Source organism: Crotalus tigris, unplaced genomic scaffold (genome assembly GCF_016545835.1).
Source record: "Crotalus tigris isolate CLP2741 ecotype Arizona unplaced genomic scaffold, ASM1654583v1 scf7180000024424.1579004, whole genome shotgun sequence".
Taxonomy (NCBI): Eukaryota; Metazoa; Chordata; class Lepidosauria; order Squamata; family Viperidae; genus Crotalus; species Crotalus tigris.
The window spans coordinates 1,225,709-1,239,059 of NW_024100591.1; the positions used below are offsets into that span (position 1 = coordinate 1,225,709).

The 13,351-nt window shown below is 39.4% G+C and overlaps 1 protein-coding gene across 27 annotated transcripts in view; it reads left to right on the top strand.

The window, feature by feature from the left end:
* Positions 1–520: 520 nt before the first annotated feature.
* CLASP1 (cytoplasmic linker associated protein 1) overlaps positions 521–13,351 on the top strand; it is a 215,205-nt gene continuing 202,374 nt past the window's right edge. For 6 of the 27 annotated variants that reach the window (XM_039330093.1, XM_039330096.1, XM_039330100.1 and 3 more), the window contains exon 1: positions 522–785. The gene's annotated coding sequence lies outside the window, so the exon portion shown is untranslated. Of the gene's footprint in view, positions 786–13,351 lie in introns of all 27 variants that reach the window. The other 21 variants (XM_039330104.1, XM_039330106.1, XM_039330108.1 and 18 more) reach the window with 7 other exon arrangements.

The window sequence follows — 13,351 nt, forward strand, 5'->3', positions numbered from 1 at the left end:
CCCCCCCCGCGTAAGAGTACTAATGAAGGTATGCAGCAGTCCGCTTTGCCCTATACACCATTAAGGCGCACGTCTCATTAACGCATGCGCATTCCACGCGCTGAGATCATCGCTCCAGCCGTGCTTCAAAATCCCCCCTCCCTTATCGTTCTGATCGGATTTCGTCACCGTAGAAAGGTTCGCTCGTTCTTTTAGCCTCCCATAAAACTCTAATTTTTGACACGGGGAATTCGGGGTTAGTAAATCTCGACGGAAAAAAAAAATTCATGTGACCATTGGGAAGCGGGAAAGACCGAAAAAAAAACCCCGCACCTCTGCTGCCACCTAATACACAGCGGGAGGTTTGCAACCGAACTCCTATAGTCTGAGGGGCAAGTGCACTAAGCGAAGGCAGGCCAGCACATGCGTGATTATCATTAGAAGCGCCAGGAGTAAGAAGCGCATGCTCACTGAGGGTTTTTTTTTTTTACTCTGGCCTATTGCGCATGCCCGTCACCGGTCCGCTCCGTCTTTCCAGCCAGTGCGAAGTGCGCCTGCGTAGCAGCGCTTCCATTCTTACCAAGCCCAAGCTGCAGTTTTATCAGCAACACAGGGGCGGAGAAAAGCATCAGCCATGCATTGCAGTTGCAGCAGGAGCAACAGAGGCAGCGGCGGCGGGAGCAGCGCGGATTAAATACGTCTGTTGCTCCCATTCGTCTGAATGTCTCTTCCAGGTCGTGCAGGGCTCCAGATACCTTTGCACCCACCTCCAGTGTTAGCACCGCTGCCACCACCATCACCGCCAGGTAGTCGATCCCCCCCCCACCCCCTCCCCGGCGCTTGCACTGTCATGTTGCATGGACTTTCTGCATGGATGGGTGGAGGACTTGGGTGCTTGGGGGAGGGGAAATCGACGGCCGGAGGGGGGGGGGAGGAGATGCGCGGGACGGAAGGGGGAAGGGAGCATTGTTTGGATGTGCGTGTGTGCAAGGCTGATGAGCAGAGAGGGGGCATCTGCTTTAGGGGAGTATGGTCTAGTAGGCAGGCAGGCAGAAGTGCGGGCACTCCTCGGATCTTGTTGCCCGCCTCGTTCATCTCGCGAAGGTCACGGTTTGGTTTTGCTTCAGATGCGGGAGAAGGAGAAGAAAGATCGGAAGCGCCTGCACAATGGGCGGGCAGGGTGAGGAACAACTCTTTCAGAAAGTGATCTGGGGGGGGGCGGGGGTTTTTTCCTGCCGATCCTCCTTTCCTTGGGATGATTTATGCGAGAACAAAGCAAACCCTTTCGGTCTAACTGCATATCTACAGGCCGGCGGAAAGTGGGTTGGGTGAGCTACTGTCTCGCTCGTCTATCTGTGTTTTTCTGCCTTCGATCTAAATTGAGAGAGGGGAGAGAGAGTTGCCGGAAAAGTGCAGCTTTTGTTTTATCTCTGCCACTCCCTATTGTCTTTAAATCAGAGATTCTGATTTGTACTAGGGCCGTATAGAATTATAAATTATATCATTTCATTCTTCCTGCCGGATCTCTTCCCTTAACTGATTTGGGGGCATTCGGATTTTGATGTCAGCTTCCCTCTCGAAAATGTGATCACATTTCTGCAACAATCTCTTTAAATTGGCTCTTTGTGCATCTGTGTGTATAAATTAACTGGGATTTGTTATCTGGATGCAAAATGAAGCTGCATAATATTTCTTGGAGTTATTTCACTACACTTGTTTAAATGATGTGAGGTTATGAGTGGTGTTTAAATATTCTAAGATGCTGGAGGAAAACAGGTTGTAAAGAATTTAGTTTGAGTTCACCTGAATAATTTGCAGATTGTTGGACTTGCACCATTTCTCTTAAACATCAGTGGTATCATTATTTCATCTGCCCTTTCTAGATGGTGACTTTATATCTTGTAGTAAGTGTCCAAGTTCTGTAGTTGATTATATGCCATCAAATCAATGTTGATTCTTAGAGAACACATAGAGGATGATCTGTTCCCAACTTGGCCCTTCAGGTCTATCAGTAGTGTAATTATCACCATTCAATCAAGTTCATCCATTTTTTGGGTTGTCATTCCCATCTCTTTCTTTCTACCTTTCTCAGTATTTCAGACTTCTCAAAAGAGGTAGGTCTTCTTACATCCAAAGTACAATAATTTGAGTCTGATGCTTTGTGCTCAAGTGAGAATTTTGGGTTGATTTTTTTTCTCTTTGCTTTCTTGGCTGCTCATGCTATTCTCTGGAATCTTCTCCAATATCAAAGTTCAAAAGCATTGATATTCTTTCCATCCTGCATCTTCAGAGTTGAACTTCTGCTTCTGTAGAGCGTGACATGGTAAACCAATGCCTACTCAATCCTAATCTTTGTAAACATATACACATCTTGGCATCTGAATATCTTTTCATTGCTACCCTAACAAGTGCCAGTTTGCAGTGTATTTCTTGATTATTAGTTCTGTTATCTGTAGACCCTCATAAAAGAAGTTATGACCACTGTATGATCACTTTCAGTCTTAAGGGTGGTTGGACTACCTGTTGCCATTAGCTCGGTCTTCTTTATATTTAAGCATAATCCCATTCTTTTCACTGTGTCTTTGATTTTCATCACAATAATATTTTCATTTAGCAGAATAGTATTAATACCATAGCATATGGCAGATTATTGACTTTTCTTCCTCTATTTTAAAAACATGCTCATCTTTAAATCCAGCCTCCTTCAATATATACTTAGCATATAGATTAAATCAATAGAATAGACTAGAATACATCCCTTGCTGATCTGGAACCACTCTGCTTCACTATTTTCCATCTGACCATGGCTTCCTGTCTTGTATATAGATTTTGCACGAGGACAATGAAATAGTCTGGGATTCCTGTTTTCTTAAGAACATTTTAAAACCTCTTGTGATACCTCTTGCTCTTTAGCCTTTTCTACAACCAGTTCAAACCTCTGGCACGTACCACTGTAACCTGCATCAGATGATCCTAGGTATTATTTTCTTAGTATGTGAAATTAAGGATATCATACCATAGTTTTCACATTATTTTAAATCTAATTTCTTTGATACTGTATGTAAACTGACCTCTTCCAATCATTCATTATTGTGTAATTCTGTAGATTTGCTGACATAGTTAGATTCATTAGCATATTTATTGATTCTTCTGTTGCATGCCATATTTGTGTAGATATTCCAATTTCTGTAAACTTTCAACTTGGTAATAACCAGAATGCTGATTTAATTTCACCTTCTGGTATTACAGTTCTTATAAATGTTTCTTATTCTTACAATTCTTATATTTCTTAGAGAAATTTTTTAAGGATCTTGGATTTTGTTGTTTGTACTGTATAGAATTTCAGCATCCTCCTTCCATCTTTGTTTAGTCTTTGAATCAGTTACTATCTGTTCACTGGTATCCTTTATTATATCACAGTGATGGCGAACCTTTTAGAGACCAAGTGCCCAAACTGCAACCCAAAACCCACTTATGTATCGTCGGGTGCCGGGTGGGCGTGGCCAACTGGGTGGGACTGAAAAGTTCAATCAATCAATTCCAACTTTGCAAAATCTTTTTTTTTCCCCGCGAGAAGTTGAAATTGATTGATTGAACCTTTTTTTTTTTTTTTGCACATGGCAGCAGAGGCCTAAAGTGAAAAGGTTTTGTAAAACCCAGCTGAAAGCCTAGGACTGGGGCGATGGTGCGCATGCCCACAGAGAGGGCTCTGTGTGCCACCTGTGGCACCATGCCGTAGGTTTACCACCACAGTTAAGTAAGTTCAGGGTTGGCACCTCTTCCTCAATTCAAAGATCTTTTGGAAAGCTTTCCTTGTTCTTTTATTTCTGTTTTCATTGTTTAGGTTTTTACAAAAGTCATTGAAATATTGCTCCTTGTCTCTTCTGTCAGCTCCCTGATACTGTTTCTTAAATTTCTTTCTGAGATCTTTTTGGCTTTGGCTTCTCCTCTCTTCTTGGTAATTTCTAGCATTTGTTCTGATATCTAGTTTTTTGTTTGTTTTCGGTGCCTTGGTTTTTGGAAGTCTCTTTTCACAATTAACCTGAGCAACTACTTTGATTTCATTCCATAGTTTACCTAGTTCTCTATATATGAGATTCAGGGTTTCAAAGCAATTGCTGATGTTCTCCTTGAAAATGGTGGGATATATGCTCAAGATCATATGATGGAAACCCATTGGCTTCCTTCTTTAACTTGGATCAGGAACAGTTTGTGATCTGTTCCACAGTCACCACCTGACCATGTTTCTGATGCTATAATTGAGCTCTTCTACCTTCTTGTATCAGTAATACAAGCAACTTGATTTCTGTGTACTCTGATGATAACTATATATATAGGCATTATTTTGGTTTTCATAAGACTGTTAGCAACAAAGACATAATTGGCAGAGATTGATACATCATTTTCATGCTTCATTTCTGTTTCTTAGGCCGTACAGACCAACTACATTTTTCTTCATATTTTCAATTTTGGAATCTCAGCTTGCAACCATAACCAAAACATCTTGCTTGCATGTTCTGTCTATTTCAGATTGAACTTCTTTCTGCGTCAGTGGTTGGAATATAAATTTGGATAACCATTATACAAAAAAGTTGCCCATGAATCTAATTTATATTATTCAATCATTGATTGCATTGTTCGCAAATATTATCTTTGGCATTTTCCCCCGACTATGAAAGCAATACATTCATTGTTTTTCACATCTCAAGTATTAAATAGTATGATTTTCTGACTGAAATTGTCTCATTCCAGCATTTCAGTTCATTGATGCCTAAGATATCAATGCATAATCAATAAATTTAATATCTCACGATGTTGAGCTTTTTCCATATTCATGCTTCTTATATACCATGTTCCCACTACAATTCTCTTTTTGCAGCTTCAGATTTTCTTTTCCTACATGGCAATACCAGCAACTAGATATCCCAAGGATTTAATCTAGCCACATCAATAACATATTGATACTATGAAAATCTTCAGTCTATAGCATATTGAGTGTATCCAACCCAAGGGGCTTGGTACTATATCATCAATCATTTTGTCTGTAGTTTTCTCGATAAAACTTAGGAGTGGTTTACCATTGCCTCCTTCTCCTGTATAGTATAAAATGATACCTTTGCTGTTGTTTTTCATTCATCCTTCCCAGGAACAACAATCTGCAATGATGAGGCAGCATAACTGCAGTTGGGCAATTATAACACATCTCTGCATCAACCATGTTTGTATTTTCAAGTAGTAGCTGTACATGAGAGATCTCTGATGATCTCTTAACAAGTTGATATCTTCCAAGTATTTGTATTATAACTGTCATAATCCTTGATCACTGAATATGTGGCCTGGTCTTCTGGGGAATCAAGTCCAAAAATCTGAAAGTATGACATAGCCTATCATAGTGTCTGCTAGTATGCCTCTTTTTGAAATGGTCATTTCTTACTTTTCATGTCTTCTTAAACCACATTGTCTCAAAATGATGAGTTTCTTTCTTTGTATGTTTCTTTCTTCAACAACAGCATTTACATGATGATGAAATTCATATCTTAGCTAACTTTCAAGACCATAATGGCCTTCTATGTCATAAAAGTATAGTAGCTTATTAGTAAGAATGTATTTGAAGATAAATAGTAAATTAAAATCAGCTATATGAATAACTTTGTCAGTAATATATGACAAAAGTTATTTTACGTGCTGTGAACATGTTTGAATATTTTTTCCTCATTATCAAAAATGAGAGACATAAGTAAGTCCTGCTGCCATATATTTTTGAAAACCTTTTTTAAGTGATTGAATGATTTCTTCTTGAAAGTATACTTTTATTTATTATTGAGTAATAGTAATAGATAATACATTCTTCTGTTTAAATGAATGCTTTGATGTTTTAATATAATAATCACTTCATTATCTTTATCCTATGCACATATTCTACTTTTATGTTTTAAAAATATAAGCATGGACTGGATCCATACTTTAGATCTGTACATTTAAAAATGTTATCTGATTAGCCATGACTAAATCAAGTCACTTTGATTGTAATAACCTACTAAATATAAAAATGTCTGAATCTATTTTATAGTTTCCCCTCAGTAAGTCTTATCTGAATTCTAGAAAAAAAGCTAAGGCATTCTTTGTCCTTTAGTACATGTTGATTGGATAGCATATTATTCCAAAGTAGGCTTAGGTTTTGTTAGATGTATACATTCTTTTCTTACTTGCTCAAAACATTGGACTTTTTTGGGAGAAGGCGGGGTTGCCTTATATATAGTTCTTCCTGCTAACTCAACCTTGACAATTTTAAGGCATGTGGACTTCAACTCCCAAAATTCCACAGCCAGCATTTGCCTTAAAATTGTCAAGGTTGAGAAACACTGTGCTAAGCTATGGATCATCAATAGGATTGGGTTATGATTCTGTACTCTTACTTTCACTTATGCTAGTTTCAGACATATTGTTCCTGATAGTTGCTAGGCTCTGCAAGACTTACAGATAAGGCATGTGTGGAGGGGTTTGTATCTTGATAGTGGAGGTTATATTTTAAGACATAAAATATGTAGTGCTTCTGGGAGGAACTTTTGAAATTTAGGAAACAAACTGCCAAGTGTTTTGATTATTGAGTGAAATTGATCAAATTGACTTGGTATAGTAGCTTCAATTCTGTATTTGGTTTGGAGAATGCTAAACAGAAAATATATTTCACTGTCATTGAATTCATTTAGATAAATGAATTTTTAAAGATGTCTTTCCTGAACACAATCGTCACTGGATATGTTGCACTTAATGTCCCATCTCCCCCTGTACCATAGCATAACAGATTAAGAAAGGTTCAGTTGTTAGGACAAAGTGTTACAGTCTTATACAGGTGGGTATTAAAATGTATCTGTGTGGATTTTATTTTTTAGTGATATAAATTTTATTTGCTAGTGATATAAATCACCTGAGTAAATAAAAGTCAATCTCAGTAATTAGAATTGTGTAACTGTTCCATAAAACTTGAGATGTGGGAAGGAAATTATTTAAAGGAGATTCTTTGGTCTTCAAAGTCAGCAATGGTTTTATTAATGATTGTCTTGAAAAAAATCTACATTTTATATTGTTTCCATAAGTGATTTAGCAAAAAAAAAAAAAGGCCCTATTGATTTAGAGCATGCATGTTTTTGGGGAAAGGCCAGTTGAGCCAAATTTTTATGTACAATTACAGGGAAATTCTCAAGAAACTAATTAGTGACTCTGTATAACTTGCTTTCTCTGATACTGTGACAGAGGAGCATCTTGAGACCAAAATGGCAAGGAGGCTTAATTATATAATGGAAAATAACAGTAATGGAACACATTGGTTGCACTAGCACAACACAACTACAATAACAGTCTATCACCATTCTCAAGTACCATAACTTATCCAGTGATCCAGTGGCAGGCAACTGATGAAAGCTGAATCTGTCCTTGTTAAGTACAGAGTAACCATCCAAAATAGCATTCCAACTTGATTTGACAATTTCTCTCACCCCAGAATTCAAAAGTGTTAAAATACATGATAGCTTGATCAGGGTTGGAGCAAATGGAGGATCATTCAGAGCCAGAGACAATGGGAATATTCACTGGGTAGAAAACTGAAAATATACCATAAAGATCAAATGCCTGCAGCGGTAGCTGCTCTAGATTCTTTATCTCTATGTCTCTATGTTTTCAGAGGCTGGAAAGAAATATAAATCACAAGTTAACCCTGTCTTTTAAAATTTTAATACTTTTGATTTTGGGGAAAAGCATGATCCTAACTCAACTGATTGGGTTTACATAACCCAAGAGGTATTTAACTAACTTTGTTAAAAAAAAGTTGCTGTGACCCTACATCCTGTGAAGTCATGCCTGTAAGGTTATTATGACTATTTATGATCCTTCTAGCACAGGGGTGTCAAACTGCCAGCCGTGGGCCAGCCGTGTCATCCGGAAGCCACGCCCACACCATTGCCAGCAATGGCAAAACTGTCCCGATACTTCTCACAATGTCACATGACGTCGCGAGTTTGATATGTTTGTTCTAGCAGTTCCCAAGCTGCAGCACCCCAGAATGCCACAGAAAGCTCACTAATTTTCAGTAGTCAAATATCCCAGCATTTTGGGATATTTGGGATATTTTGATTTTGCTATATGGTTCCCCTGCGACGCTGAAGTGCACGGTTAGGAGACTGCAGGCTTAGAATATTGTTTAAGCAAAGCACTTGTAATCTGTAAATGATACTTTATAGATTAGCTACTAAACCTTGGCACAACATGTAAAAACTAATCCAGCCATTCTGTGTAGATTAGTCAATTCCTCTAGTTAACAAAATCTTGGTTTGGCCTGCTCTGTCAATGACCCCATGGAAGTCATTGTCACATCGGATTGCTTTGAGGACCAAACTCCCTAGAATGAAGCATTCTGTGGGAGAGGGATCATGAAACAGTTCCCAGAAATAAAGGAGATCAGAAAAGATAATCCTTTTTTCTCCTTCAGTGCTACAAGAGGAGGACTGGGTAGCTTCTCATCTCCTACAGAATGGATGGAGTAAATGCAGTTGGCTGTAGATTTCGCCCCCCCCCCCGCCCCTCCTTCTGCCATCATCATTTATAAATTACTGTAACTAAAAATGCATGCACTTGGAACAATGATCAGTTCTTCTATTTACTCAAATTAGCTTAATCCTCTCTTGTTTATTTTGTATGCCTGTTTCAGTCTGTGCTGTAATCTCCTAGGGAAAAAGCCTAATATAATAGTGATTTCCAAGGGCAATATGCAAATCCTAGACAGTACTCCATAGCCATGTACATACATAGTCAATAAAAAAGTAAAGATAGCTGATAACGTATTGAAAATATAATAAGCAGCTGCTAGGATATTTTTCTACAGATATTTGATAAGCTTTTTTATCCTGCTATTTTGTGCTTCAGTAGTAAGGATTTGTTTTTGGTTTGAAAGCTTGATGGTCCTCAAGAATCAAGAGATCAATTGGAGAAATGACATGCGATGATCCCATGCAGCATCTGAAGATGATGCTGTTATATTGGGTATATCCAGTGAACAGTCTGGAACAATCCTGCACTCCATTGACACTCCTAAAATGATGTTTACACAACAGGAGAACTTAAATACATGCAATTTTAGGTGCATTGATTTTCACATGAGCCATGTCTTTGCATTATCAAGGTCCTGGTTGCTGTGGAATTCTGTGCGTACATAGCTGTATATGCAAAGACTTCTGTATTGGCATAAATGATGTCATTTATGTGATGTTGGTAGTGGAATGGACTTACCCAGGTCCCTTATATAGTCAATATTTTAGATTTAATTTCAATCAGATATGGGCAGTATGGTAAGTAGTGGGTGAGCAGCCAGAATACCACTTGGGATAGAGAATTTCTATATGAGATCTGGGATGCTGATCTTTGAATTTGAAAGACTATTTTAGTTTCTAGTGTTGGAGGAGAAAATCAGGATAAAAAAAGAAATATTTTCAAAGGTAAAATGAAAGTAGTTCTCTTAAACCAGCCTTTCCCAATCTGGTGGCTTTTATAAATAGTGCAATTACAATTTTTAGGATTCTCTGCTTACATGCAGACTTCACCCTCTACCCCCAATCTAAATGATTATAGTTAATCAGCTTTTTTATTATAGTTTGTGATTACTTCCATTATTGTATTTTGGGAAGTTAGAAATGTTGTAATGTTAATGAAATTAAAATGGTCTGACAAAATAATACCCTAGAAAATTATTATTTAACTAGTTCTATTGAGCCAGACTGTCTGGGTAGCAAATCAGAAAACTATATTTTTTTTTCTTAGCAACATTAGCAAAATATCTTGAACCTGCTGTCTTGTTGTGGAATGTATTTTAAATGCTTCCAATTAATAGATTTATACTGTGATTTTTCCTGACAGTTCAAGGCAAAGTACAGTACAGTTATAAATCAGTCATCACATTCCTGCTACTGTGATCCAGATTATTTGGAAAAACAATTAAAATGAGGAAGCAATTTGAAACCGCACCCAATAGTTGTTTTTCAATATGTAAGCAAGAAAAATGCAACCTTATTTGTAATATGTAGCTATGTTAACATAAGGCAACATTTTAAAAACACAGTATGTCCATTCTTATTTAAAATAGAATTAGCTTTATCTTTTGTTTCTGATAGTCAAGGAAACCTTCTAAATGTTGAGCTTCTTTTCAGCATTTTTGTCCCCGTTTGTTCTGTTTCTGAAATGTCTCATCAAGTTAATAATTTGACATTAAATTCATTTGTGAGCTTTCTATTTTTAGCATCTCTAATTCTGTCCCACTTTCATTTAGCAAGTGCAATATAATCATATTTTACAAAGAAATAGAATGATCATGGGGAATAAATTGGTTGAAGTGGAATGCTGGAAATATATGATATGCCCTAAAGATTTATTTATTTATGTATCTGTAGATTACTTCAGTCAATCAATTCTAAGCAAAGTACAGGAATGGTTTTTGAAAATTTACTGAAAGATAATCAGTCATCAAAGTTGTAATTTAAAGTCTATGACAGTAATACTCAAGAAACATGATTAGAACTGGATTAGTATCTTATGTATTTTAGCTTTCCACAGATATCAACCAACTCTGTTTTTTCCCCGTAAAAGACCCATTCTTTTCCAAAGTATTGCACCTAGCCTTAGGTAGATATAGTGGTAGAACTACACAATACAATTTTGTTATATTTCTCCTCCCTACCACTTTTGCGAAAAGATTTGAATTACTCACATAATATAAAAAGGCTGGCACTTTCCAACATAGACAATAGTTTTTCATAATTTGTATTTTTAATTTTTTTTAAATGTTGCTGCAGGTTTGTACCTGCTTACAGAAATTTAAGATCTGTTCAGTTGATTGTCACTTAAATCTGTCTAGACTTGTTTAGGATTGTAGTAGTATTTGTTCAGAAGAAACAATGGAGTCTATGTCCACCTTTTACTTATTAAGACACTTACCATGAGGTGAGGAGGTAGTTATTTAGCCTTTTCATTTTTAAGCAGATCTGGAAGTATATGAAGTGAATTTTTTCCTAATAGAAGATGACATGTAAGGGGGATGGCAATGGAGCCAATAAACTTGCACCAAAACAGATACCTATACACTAGCATAATTTATTAGATATAAATTAGACATCCAGCATTTGCAGGTTGGCACTTCTTTTACATAGGAGTAGATTTGTTACTTTTAAAAAATGACATCTACAAAGATGATGAATTTATCTGTTTGATGTGTCTCTAGCTTTTCTTCAGCATGACGAGTGGAGAATCCACCAATGGGTTTTGCTTGTCTTCTGCCCGTAGACAAGTGGTTCTCAACCTGTGGGTCGGGACCCCATTTGGGGTCGAACGACCATTTCACGGGGGTCTCCAAACAAGGCTGTCCGTCATTTTTCCCCCTTTTCTTTAGCCACGCCCCTGGCACCCAGTGATGTATAACTGGTTGGGGGTCACCACAACATGGGGAACTGTATTATGGGGTTGCGGCATTAGAAAGGTTGAGAACCACTGCCGTAGACTAAGTCAGCCAATTTTGCCACGCCTCTCTTCCTGGGCCCTCCTCTTCCCGGTCTCAGCTTAGTCTATAGCCCAAACAGACAGATTCTTCTTGGCTCCAGAATCAGTTCACTAGATTAGGTCGTATTTTTTTCTTTGTTTAACTTCACTCGAAGGGGGGGGAGTAAAAAACGAATGGCTGTTCGTTTTGCCGTTCCTGCCGATCACAGTGCAGCTGTGAGGCTTGCTCTAGCCTGGCCGATCGTCGGAGAGAGAACAAAGAGCCAGGTGCCATTTTTGGCACCGCGTGAGCTCTAAGGCGAAGGGAGGTTTCCCTTCCACCCCCCCACCCCCCCACACACCAACCCACAGGGAGTGCCTAGTTTTCGTCTCCTTGGAGGAACAAGGCTTCCCTGAAGCCTAGCTGCTTCGCGGAGAACTAATAGGGCTTCCGCGGCTTTCCCCGAAGCCCAGCTGATCCATGGAGAGCTACAGGACTCCCATGGCTTTCCCCAAAGCCCAGCTGATCTGCAGAAAACTACAGGACTCCCGCGGCTTCCCCTGAAGCTCAGCTGATCTGGGGAGAGCTACAGGACTCCCGCGGCTTCCCCGAAGCTCAGCCGATAGGCGGAGAGCATAAAATCTCTACACGTTTTTTCCCCCGGAGCCCAGCTAGTAGGCGGGGTGCAAACAGAGCTCTGCTGGCCTTCCGGGAACTCAGCTGAGCTGCAGAGAGCGATCAAGGAGATCGGTCGCCATCTTGACTCCACATGTTTTTGGAATGGGGGAGGGAAGGGAGCGTTCAAGCTGTGCTTCCTTTTTCTCAAGGCAATCAGAGTCAAGCATTTCCTATATATATATATATGTATGTATGTATGTATGTATGTATGTATGTATGTATATATGTATATATGTATGTATGAAGGAAAAGAGAGACAATCATAGGAACATTTTACAATCACAGATTATCCCCTGGACTAGATGTTCACCAGGCCTCTTAATTGAGATTTCTCTCAGTCTTGCGCTGGGATATCTCTTTTGCCAATGGCAGACACAAACGCTACCCAGACAGCACAGGAATCCTCCATTAGCCCTCCTGGTTGTAAGAGGCCAAGATCATCCAACCAGGAGGTGGTGGGCAGGATCAAGGCCAGAGCAATATCTGGCAAAAGGTCTTCCAAGGCAGCAGATAAGGAGGCCAAACGTCGACACCAGGCCCTGGAAAAACAATTTTCTAGACCCGAGAAGAGGCAAAACACAGCAGAAGATGGTCTAGTCCCACCTACTTACAAGGAGGAAGAAATATTTGGCCCAATGAAGCCTAGTCAGGAATCTCTGGAAACAGAGGCTGACACATAGCAGGCAATCGGATCTCCTCTAAGTGAAGGGCCAGAAGGCCTGGGGATGGCAACAGGTCCTTGTCTCTCAGACAACCAGGGAGCGTTGTCATCAGAACACTTACAATCTCTGATATCTCAGGCTGTTGCTCAGGCCATGGCCTCTTGAAGACATCATTGCTCCAGAGCCGGGTCTGTGGCTTCAAGAGGTCGTTCCCACCTCTCCCAAGAAGAAGCCTCTATGTACCAGGACTCAATTTCCCCTTCTCGGTCCTCCAGAAGCAGGAGGTCTCCTGCAGAGGACTATGAGCAAATGGATCAGGGGCTGTCAGAGGACGATGATATATCACCAGACCCTCCACCATTCGTGGGTCTCTTTAACCCGACTCTATTCAAATCCCTGCTCCACAAGGCTAGCAGCACCGCAAAGATTGCAAGACTAGTCAGGTCATAAACAACAGGGTGTTCTCACAGCCCACTTACACACAACAATTTATTCCCTGCCCCCTCTCTTCTTT